The sequence below is a fragment of the Zalophus californianus genome, chromosome 1, assembly GCF_009762305.2.
Source record: "Zalophus californianus isolate mZalCal1 chromosome 1, mZalCal1.pri.v2, whole genome shotgun sequence".
In the NCBI taxonomy this organism is placed as follows: Eukaryota; Metazoa; Chordata; class Mammalia; order Carnivora; family Otariidae; genus Zalophus; species Zalophus californianus.
Genome location: NC_045595.1, coordinates 97557858 through 97569519, shown reverse-complemented (window position 1 = coordinate 97569519; position 11662 = coordinate 97557858). Strand labels below are relative to the sequence as shown.

At 39.8% G+C, this 11662-nt stretch overlaps 1 pseudogene; it reads left to right on the top strand.

The window, feature by feature from the left end:
- Window positions 1-1437: 1437 nt before the first annotated feature.
- Window positions 1438-2262, top strand: LOC113915988 (annotated as a pseudogene).
- Window positions 2263-11662: the final 9400 nt, after the last annotated feature.

Here is an 11662-nt window from a genome sequence, read left to right as displayed (position 1 = left end):
AAATAAATGAAAATAAATCCCTACTTCACACCACAAACTTGTGATTTTATTGTACATTAAATACTAAGAGAAGATTCTAAAAGCTTCCAGAGAACAAGCGACAGGTCAACTACAACAGAACAAAAATTTAATTGGCACTAGTCTTCTCATCAACAGCACTCAGTGCCAGAAGACAGTGGAGTACTGCTTTCAGAGTTCTGAAGAGCTGAGTATCATAACTAGCTAAGCTATCACTCAGCTATAAGGGTAAAATGAAGACATGTTCAGACATGTAAGAACTCAGAAAGCTCACCTCTCAAAAATTCTTTCTGAAAAAATCAATTAAGGATGAAACAGTAAATGGGCGCCTGGGTGGCTCAGTCGTTAAGCATCTGCCTTCGGCTCAGGTCATGATCCCAGGGTCCTGGGATCGAGCCCCGCATCGGGCTCCCTGCTCATCAGGAAGCCTGCTTCTCCCTCTCCCGCTCCCCCTGCTTGTGTGCCCTCTCTCGCTGTGTCTCTCTCTGTCAAATAAATAAATAAAATCTTTAAAAAAGGGGGGGGGGATGAAACAATAAAAAGAAAAAGGAATCCAAGAGTCAGAAAAACCTGAGATCCAAGAAACACTAATGCCTAACCCAATGAAAGTAAGGCCTAGAACCATAGCTGTACAGCTGACCAAGAGAGCAAGTGATAGTGAACTGGAGAAGAATGTCCTCAGGCAAAAAGTGGATTCCACACCACAGAGACTAGGATTAAGATCCTGGGCAAATTTAGTCAGATGGTGAAGGCATATGCTTCCTTTGTTAAGAGGAAAAATGGAAAGCAATTAAACAAAACTGCATTCCAAATATAAAGCAAACTAAAATGTGTTATTATTTAGTGCTCCTAATGGAGTATTTGAAAATGTAATTATATAATCCTGATATTTGAAGCATCCCTCCTAGTGGTATGGGCCAGTGATACAGATTTGCCTTTTCTATTCTAACTGATGCATTTTGTTCCATAGTGAATACTATTTACATAAGCAAAATAGTATAATTACACTTTATTGACTTTCAATACTTAGTGTCAAAACTGAATGGCCATTCACAGAACAAAAGGTGAACGTTATAAATTCTAACAATATAAACGTAATGGTGGAGTTGACAGAAGTCAAGAGGTCTATGGAGGAGAGAGAGTTGAAGGAAGAAAGTTGAAGGGAAATTTAGATGTGTTCTCTCTCTTACATAATAAATAATAAGATAAGAGATGTTAAAAGTTGCTTTCCGCCCGGGGACACCACCGAGTAAGCATCATTAAAGTACCTCCTCCCACCGTTGTCATGTGTCAGAGTCTCCCAAAGAGCCTGCTGAACAGCTGCAGAAGCTCTTCGTTGGGGGTTTGAGCTTTGAAACAACTGACGAGAGTCTGAGGAGCCATTCTGAGCAATGGGGAATGCTCACGGACTGTGCGGCAATGAGAGATCCAAACACCAAGCACTCCAGAGGCTTTGGGTTTGTCACGTATGTCCCTGTGGAGGAGGTGGATGCAGCCATGAATGCAAGGCCACACAAGGTGGATGGAATTGTTGTGGAACCAAAGAGGACTGTCTCAAGAGAATATTCTGAGACCTGGTGCCCACTTAACTGTGAAAAAGATTTTTGTTAGTGGCATTAAAGAAGACACTGAAGTACACCATCTAAGAGATTATTTTTGAACAGTATGGGAAAATTGAAGTGACTGAAATCATGACTGACCAAGGCAGTGGCAAGAAGAGAGGCTTCGCTTTTGTAACATCTGATGACCATGACTCTGTGGACAAGACTGTCATTCAAAAATACCATACTGTGAATGGCCATGACTGTGAAGTAAGGAAAGCCCTATCTAAACAAGAGATGGCTAGTGCTTCATTCAGCCAAAGAGGTCATAGTGGTTCTGGAAACTCTGATGGTAGTCGTGGAAGTGGTTTTGGTGGAAATGACAACTTTGATCATGGAGGAAATTTCATTGGTGAGGTGGCTTTGGTGGTGGTTGAGGTGGTGGTGGATATGGTGGCCGTGGGGATGGCTATAATGGATTTGGTAATGATGGAAGCAATTTTGGAGGTGGTGGAAGCTGTAATGATTTTGACAATTACAACAATCATCTTCAAATTTTGGACCCGTGAAAGGGGGAAATTTTGGAGGCAAAAGCTCTGGCCCCTATGGTGGTGGAGGCCAATACTTTGCCAACCCATGAGACCAAGGTGGCTATGGTGGTTCCAGCAGCAGCAGGAGCTATGGAAGTGGCAAGAGGTTTTAATTACTGCCAGGAAACAGCTTAGCAGGAGAGGAGAGCCAGAGAAGTGACAGGGAAGCTACAGGTTACAACACATTTGTGAACTCAGCCAAGCACGGTGGTGGCAGGGCCTAGGTGCTACAAAGAAGACATGTTTTAGACAATACTCATGTGTATGGGCAAAGAACTTGAGGACTGTATTTGTGACTAATTGTACAACTGGTTATTTTAGTTTCTGTTCTATGGAAAGTGTAAAGCATTCCAACAAAGGGTTTTAATGTAGTTTTTTTTTTTTTTTTTTTTACACCCATGCTGTTGATTGCTAAATATAATAGTCTGGTCTGTCATGGCACTGAATAAATGTGTCTTTAAAAAAAAAAAAAAAGGAGATTTTAAGAGTTTAAAGATGGTGGAGCTGGAAGTGTAAATATTAAGTATGTATTTCTTTAAGGTTGTAAATATAACCAATAGAAAAAGTAAATACTAAATAGTACTGTGTATTTTTAACACAAAAATAATACTACAAATAACAAAATATGAAATGGAGGATGAAGTAGGACATAATACATAAATAGCTCATTTATCATCTTCTTTGCCAGGGAGTTAATAGTGTTTAAAACTGACCAAAAAGAAAAGGTATATAAGCATGTTAAAGTTAAGGAGAGAGTGACTGTCTTTTTTTTTTTTTAAAAGATTTTATTTATCTGACAGAGAGAGACACAGCAAGAGAGGGAACACAAGCAGGGGGAGTGGGAGAAGGAGAAGCAAGCTTCCCACAGAGCAGGGAGCCCGATGCGGGGCTCGATCCCAGGACCCCGGGATCATGACCTGAGCCGAAGGCGGACGCTTAACGACTGAGCCACCCAGGCGCCCTGAGAGTGACTGTCTTAAACCATTTGGGCTGCTATAGCAAGATACCATAGACTGGGTAGTTTATAAACAACAGAAATTTATTTCTCACAGTTTTGGAGGCTGGAAGTCCAAGATCAGGGTGCCAGCATGGAGTCCTCTTCCAGGTTGCAAACTTCTAGTTGTAACCTCACATGGCCAAACAGGGAGGGATCCCTCTGGAGCCTCTTTTATGAGGGCATTAGTTGAATTCCTAGGCTCCATCCTCATGATCTAATCACCTGCAAAGGACCCACCTCCTAATACCATCACCTTAGGGGATAGGATTTGAACATAAGGATTTGGGGGGAAGTGGGGGACACAAACATTTAGACCCATAGCAGTGACCAAATGAAATAAAGTTAGAAAGGATTTAAAGTGATTGCCTAGGGAGTTCAATGAATATCACGTTTTTCTGGTGGGATGGAAGGCAAGATACATGTACTTTTCTTTTTTTAGTCCTTTTGTACTTTTTAAAAATTTTTTACCAATGTACTACTTTGATATTTTAAATTAAAGGGTTGCAGTGGGGGCGCCCGGGTGGCTCAGTCATTAAGCGTCTGCCTTCGGCTCAGGTCATGATCCCGGGGTCCTGGGATTGAGCCCCGCATCGGGCTCCCTGCTCGGCGGGAGGCCTGCTTCTCCCTCTCCCACTCCCCCTGCTTGTGTTCCTGCTCTCGCTATCTCTCTCTCTCTCTCTGTCAAATAAACAAATAAAAAATCTTTAAAAAAATAAATAAATAAAAAATAAAGGGTTGCAGTGGGGGGGTGTCTCAGTCGGTTAAGCATCCAACTCTTGATTTTGACTTAGGTCAGGATCTCAGGGTTGTGAGATCCAGCCCTGCGTTAGGCTCCAGGCTGCTTAAGATTCTCTCTCTCCCTCTCCCTCTCCCCCTCCCCACCCAAATAAATAAATAAAATAAATGGTTGGGAAAAAGCACTTTAGTTCAACTGTCTACTTCCATTACAAACTCTGAGACCCACAGTTCCCCAACTGCAAATTTTCTTTCCTCTTTAAAGGAAGATATAAGTTCTTCAGTTATAGGGTAAGAACCAATACTTAAATAAATGAGTTATAAGGTATTAGGTGAAACCAAACGAAATTTTGACCTATGAAGATAGCAATGTCATATGGTTCGATGTAATATATGCTCATTTCACTAAAGGAGTGGAAATGAAGCCAGAACCATAATTATGGCCTGTTATACCATTCGTTTAATTTTTTATATTGATTTTTCTACTTAACTAAAAACAATTGTTTTAAACCACAGGACTCTGTCAAAAACACAAAACTACTTTCAATCATAGGAAGAAAAAGCTAAGCCATCAGTCTCCAGTGAGTTTGGAGTTGTTTGGAGTTGTTCCAGTACTGTTGTTTCATATGTCCGTTGCAAAGCAGCATGCTAATTTAACTCAAATTTGAAACTAAAAGGATGTCACATGAAGGCATCTATTGAATAGGCCCCTTGCACATGTGATACACTGAAGTAATACATGCACTGAAAAATTTCAATTTACTTCTTTCATGAAGAGTGCTAACTAAAGAAGGATCAGAAAGCATTTCCTTGTATAAGGGCAAAACAGATTTAAGAATAATGTCTCCTACTTAATCATTGTTTTACAGCATAACTTGATAGTATCTAAATCGCAAAAGTTAGCCCTAGGATTTTTTTGTTGTTGTTGTTTATAAAACTCAAATATTCCTGCCAAATTTGACATATTCGATTCCTTAATCAAGAATCTTTCATGAATATTGGTCATTCTATAAGTAAGAATTTATTTCTGATTGTTACAATGGAGGACTAAACGCTACAGAGGATGTGTAGTTTCAAATGATAGTTCCTGACACAATAGTAAGGATCATCATATTGTTCATAGACTCCTACATCTCTGGGGGAGAAACCCTTGAGATCAACTGGTCTAAGCACCATTGTTAGTAGAGGAGAAAACTGAGTCTCAGAGACAGAAATCAATTCTACACAGGAAGTTCATGAGATAGATAAAGTGACCAGAGAGCATTCAGCTCCTGGTGAGACCTTCTCTCTGTTACATTGTGTTGTTTCCTCAACTCAGACGCTCACCACCAAAAATATCAGTGTTTAAAAAACAAGAAACTAGGGGCGCCTGGGTGGCTCAGTCGTTGAGCGTCTGTCTTCGGCTCAGGTCATGATCTCAGGGTCCTGGGACGGAGCCCGGCATCGGGCTCCCTGCTCTGTGGGAAGCCTGCTTCTCCCTCTCCCGCTCCCCCTGCTTGTGTTCCCTCTCTCGCTCTCTGTCAAATAAATAAATAAAATCTTAAAAAAAAAACAAGAAACTAGTTTAAAATGGGCTTTTGTAAACCTGGAAAATCATGACTCTCCAGAAATTCTATAAATAAAAAAATGTTGCCCCTCAAAGGTCAGGAGTAATGATGGTAAACAAAATTCTTTCCATATCCTGAAGTCTAGGGCATCCTTCTATGAATAAGGAAATGTGGCCTAAAAGAATAGTAGGTTCTATCTATCCATATTCCATCTTTATTTGAACAAAGGTATCTCACAAATTGTGATCAAGACTCATTTCCCTCTATTCAAATAAGCTATGGGCTTCTGGTATGGTTGCCAGACAACTCCTAGGGCAAAGTTGGAGCAATTCAGAACTTGAATCCAATTTTCTAGTTCCAGGATTGTGTTATCTGATAGTATTAATAAATAACTGACTTATTAGTTCAACAGTCTCTTTTCCTTTCAGTTTGATGTTTTATTTTTAGTGGAAAATAATTGTGTCAGAGAAGTGACTATGTTCTTTTTAGCAGGAACTGTCTGTCACAATCCAACTAAGAGGAACATGATGGAAAACTTACATGTCACTTAGGCAATATCTCAACATTATTTCCTAAGAGACTTGATAATGTCTCGAGGGGCGTGGGAATTCAAGTTCCTTGATTCTAATTATTGTGTTGCAACTGACTCACTCTATTACCATAACTTAATTACTTTTACACAAATTCATTATCTCCAATGCTTTGTGTACAAGTATATAACTAACTGCTTTACTGGCAATATTATGAGGAAAGTGGTCTTTTGGTTAAACGATGGTTTGGGAGTTAGGAAATGCCCATAAATGCATATTGTGTTTCAACTTCCTGCAAAGCACATAAGTTTATGTTAGTTAATGATCTTTCCATATCAAGGCAGAGAAAGCAAACTCAGATTGACCTAAACTATAAGGAGAATTTACAGGTGAACATAGCTTAAAGTCCAGAGGTTTACTAACTTTGGGGAAGGTTTGACCCAGGGCCCAAATGAAGTAAACAGATCCTGGTTTCTTGCTTTCCACTTATTGGTTCCATGATCTTAGGGTTAGTTTCCAAAGCTTCTGGGCCTACATACCTCTAGGTTCAGATCCAGCAGCGTCAGCATCCTCAATAGCTTAAATAAAACTCCCAAATGTAGTCTCATTGGACCTCTACTGCCCTGACTTGTGACTGTATGTGTCCTAAACCAACTCTGAAGGCCAGAGAGATGGGATATGCTGATACGGTCAAGCTCAGGAGGTTTCACTTTTGACCTGGGCGTGGGGTCAATTCCTCTCAAACACATGATTCAGAAATTTAAAGTAGTCTTAGGGAGAGGGAAGGGGAGATAAATCTTACAACCTTCTATTTAAATGCCTTCCAAAACTAGCATCTCAACCTGAAGTCATTCTTGCATTCATTGATTCATTCAACTAACATTTTTTTCAGGGCTCACTGTATGTGAGATCTTGACTCCATTCTTTCCCACTCCATTTCAGGTTCCCCCTTAAGAGCAAGAGCAAAGTCTAAGATATGGACCTCAGAGTGGGGGCAGAATTATGAGAGAGATTAGGAAAACTGGTTTCCCACAACATCCGTATTTTTAGGAATCATTCCTTACATTTTCAGCTTTCTGGGAAAGGAAGAGAAACAGTATCTCACCTTCGGCACACCCTATCCGGGCACATCTTCCAGCTGTACCATTCACAATTTGGAGGTTAATAGACTCCTTAAAGCCCATTCACAGGCCTGGGTTCAGAACCCCTGGGCTAATATGATCACAAAGATATATAGGTGATCCACTTCTACATAATAAGATTTACAATGCCATTATGTTTTGATAGTGACATTTGAAACAGAGTCTTGCTTTTCTGAATGGCCAAAGAAAGATAAGCACATTCTACTTCTTAGGAGAGATCATCTTTTACCTAAGTTGAGGAGAGAGGTAGTTACAGCATATAGTGATAGGGCTTGGGTTCCCAAATGCCACCCAAGTCCTGGGTGGAGTTAGATCAGAAACTTACTCTCCTGAGCACGTGGGTTATACAAAATCACAAAGGACAGGGAGTGTTCATATATTTCAATGTTCCCACTGACTGAGCAGGAAGCAGCAAGAGAGATAACAGATGATTAAGGGCCCTCTCCAGACTCCCTTTGAGAAAGAAACCTTTGGGAAAACACATGCAGAAAATGAGAGACAAATACAACTGAAATGTTGTTAACCATTCTTTGATTGTGCCTGCCTTGTTTACAAAACATTCTGAAATAACCAAATGAAGTTGCTACACATCTAGGATATCATGAAGAGGGGGAGGCCCTGGCGATTGTACCATATGTTAAGCACAGCTGCTGCTTTTTTTTTTTTTAATTTCACTATATCTGTGGACCTTGAGGATCCTTTCTATTTCCTTTTCTTGGGGGGAATAAATGCTTTGGTGTTTAACAGGGACGCTCTGATCCTACTAGTGTAAACTATGGGACTTGTTCAAGTGCCCTTGCTTGACGGCAGGCACACCGAACGTAAACTTGGAAGGTGGGAGAGGAAATGGAAAAGAAAAGACAAATGGAACAGTAGAGAAAGGCAGCCGCAGGTCTTTGACCCAAGTTGGCAAAATGGTAGGAAAAAAGATGTTCCTTAATTTTTACCAAGGCTTGACTTCATGCCCACAGTAAATATTTTAGTGGAAGTCCTTTAGGTGTTGTTGAGGGAGACAACGGCAGTGCAATAGAAAGGTGGGCTCTTATCTCTAAGACAGACACACATTGGCCAGGAGGAGAGTGAAATCCAAGCTTTAGTCCCCATCTCGTCTCCATGCTCTTCTTTTGCAGGACATTCCCAAGAGCATGGCTTTTGAGCTGACATTGCTACTTGCTACCTGTGGCCTTTAGGGATGGATTCTCTCAAACAGGCTAATACTAGCAGAGATTAACTTCCTTTTGTGTTCCCCAGATTTACAAATAGAACTGATCCTCAAGTAGTTCCACTGGAAGTTAAGACAAGGTATTTATCTGCCAGTCTTTGTAAGAGGGTCTTAATTAGGTGATGTCTTTCAAGCACTTTGGACTTCTCAGATGAGCCAGCCTTCTAAAATGAATGTGTTTCGATTACTGGAGTTAACTTGGGGGTTGGAAGGGGGTTTACATGCACTAAACACAAGACTTGTTGTCTTCATAATTTCTTCCAGATTCAGCTCCTTTTAGACCCAGGAGATAAATGGGTCTTCTTCTTATAGCAGTAGTTTGTCAGCCGTTTCTGACTGCACTTGAGATTCTGAAGAAGTAGTTCATTTGTCTGGTGTAATGAACTTGGCTTAGAGCTTTTGCTTGGTTCCTGACTACCTGTACCTCCCACCCCCAGACTCAGTCTTGCCTCCAACTCTGCCTCTTATGGGCAGGAGGTCTCCAGAGCCCTGGTAGTAAACTCACTGGCTCAGGATACAGTTGGTCTTGCTCTTTGCTGCCACTGCTTTGACCTTGGTTTCCGGGTTTATAGTAACCAAGTTATCTGCCTACTTTCTTCTTCATGGCTGACCCTTGCCCTGTTCCTGAGTCCTTAGTAATTGCATTTCCCTCCCAGTTCCTTAGTAAGATCATTGCCCTCTATTTCCTCCATGAATTTGTCTGACCCTGAGTCCTAAACTCTGCTTGAGTCATCTGCATACATATCACTCTCCTTGGCATGCAGTCACTTACCTAACACAGGTATGAGAGTGTTAGCATTTTCATTTGAGGCATATATATCACTTAGCTTTAATTTTTTTTTATTTTTAACAAGCAGAAAATTTCACACTTCAGCTATTAAACTTACTGAATGCCCTGAGTCTCACTGAAAACAACTCATTAACTTGCTTACATTGAATTATATCAGCTGACAGGAACACAGACAAGATGGGCCACATAAACTGAGAAATCACCTAATACCTCATAATATAAGCAGGAAGAAGCTGAAAGATCAGAAAAGATACAGATGAACATTTCAATAAAATATGAACCTACTGTAATAGCCATTTGGTCAAGAATCCCATTTTAGTTTTTACAAGAAATCAAAACCTTAAGAATTAAGAATCATAGTCATTAACAATTGCCATAATCATCTTGCTGTTTAAAACGGGGGGCGGGTAACTGATATAGAAATTGATATATTCTGTTTTGTCTCTAAGCTATCTTGGCAGAAAAAAATGTACTTCAACTTCACAGGTAAGAATTTGTTTGGAGCATCTTTTCTTAAAGACAGGGGTTTCTGTCTCTATTTTATCATTGAAAAGTCCCAATAAACCAATGGCAGCATAGGATTTAAAAGAAAAAAGTTCACTTTAGAAATGGTATATGAAAATATTTAGTTGTTGTATGAGCATCATATACGACCAATACATGCAAAGCTGTAAGCTGTAAAGCTCTCGCACTTTTTCTGGGCTCTGAAACCATTGATAGCACTTATGGTATTTATGCTATTAAAGTTTGATAGGGCCCACATATTTTAATTAGGGTGTTTTCAGCTGCCTGTAACAAAAACCAATTTTTTAAAAAGTGGTTTATACAACAAGAATGTGTTTTTCTCATGTAGGAGGTGCCAGAGTTGGTTCAACACTCCACAACATCGTAGAGAATCCGAGACGTCCCATCTCCTTCTCAGTGGGTGAGCCATGTGTTCCCTCAGGGTCCCAGCAGATCCACAGGGACCTGTCCCTAAGCAGGGAGGAAGGACCAGGGTCTCCTCACAGACATCCCTTTCTTTTTGCTGGAGAAGAAAACCTTTCCCAAAAGCACCACTCTCTCCCTCTTCTGCCATCTCATTGCCCAGAACTTAGTCATATGGTATCTTTAGCTAAAAAGTGTTAATCTGCTCTTGGTAAGCCTTCTACCTTTACTAAGCCATGAGACATTTCATATTCTATGGAGTTTATCTTCCCCTTAAAGTCTTGGTAGTATTCCCCCTAATGGGCTGTGTGGACTTCTTTTTTTTGAAGGTAGATCTTTGACTACCTATTTTTTATGCTATTATTGGTAAATTCATTCCTTGAGTTGTTTTTGGAATTTACATTTTTCTAGAAAGTCACTCTTCATGGTCTGGATTTTTAAAAGTCATTGGAATAAGTTGTAGATAGCATGTAAAATTTTTTTGGTCTCAAAAATTTTTTTTAAATCTCTAGCATCCTGTTTTCATTTCTAATGTTATTGTGTCTTTTTTCTTTCTTTCTTTACTAGATAAGGCTTGCCAAAGGCTTTCTTTGTTTTGATCTTGTCAAAGCATAGAATTTAAGTCTATTGTTTTTGGTTTTCTATTTCATGTTATCTATCTTATCTTTATTAATTCCTTCCTTCTCCCTTCCTTGGTTTATATGTTATTTCTTTTCTAGTTTCTACAGTTGAAAGTTAAGTTCATTTATTTTCAGTCTCTCTTGCTTTCTAACATCTGGATTTAACATTACAATTTGTTCCCTGAGTAACAATTTTGTTATGACTTAGAGTTTTAGATACTTTGTTCTCACTGTCATTGGTTTCTTAATAATTCTACTGCCCCACCCTGTGGGAGAATTATACCTTACCCCATTGATACTAGACTCAGCCACTTGACTTGTGTTAGCTGATAAATATGAGTGGAAGTGAAACCGACATTTTGAGTCATGATCTGATTCATCATCTTAATTTAATTAAATTAATTAATTAATTTATTTACTTATTAAATATTTTATTTATTTATTTGACAGAGAGAGAGATAGCGAGAGCAGGAACACAAGCAGGGGGAGTGAGAGAGGGAGAAGCAGGCTTCCTGCCAAGCAGGGAGCCCGATGTGGGACTCGATCCCAGGACCCTGGGATCATGACCTGAGCCAAAGGCAGACGCTTAACGACTGAGCCACCCAAGCGCCCCATCATCTTAATTTTACTTCTGGAACAATGTGCTAAGACAGGCCTGCTCTTTCAGCCTGCACACCAGACTGAAGATGACATGGAAAGTGGCAGCTGACTTGGGACAGTGATGTAGTGTTAGTGAGAAATAAATCTTTGTTGTTCTAAACTCTTGAAACAGCCTTAAATACTTCACTATGCATGTCTAAAGAATAAGAGCATCTCCCTGTAGAGCCAAAAATTAAATTTTTATATCTAAAAAATTAATGATGATTTCTTAATATCATCTGATACTTAATACACATTCAAACTTCCTCATTCGGCCCCAAAATGTCCTTTCTATCTGGTTTGTACAAACCACAAACCAATCCAGAACCATATGCTCTATTTAATTGTTATGTTTTTAATCTAC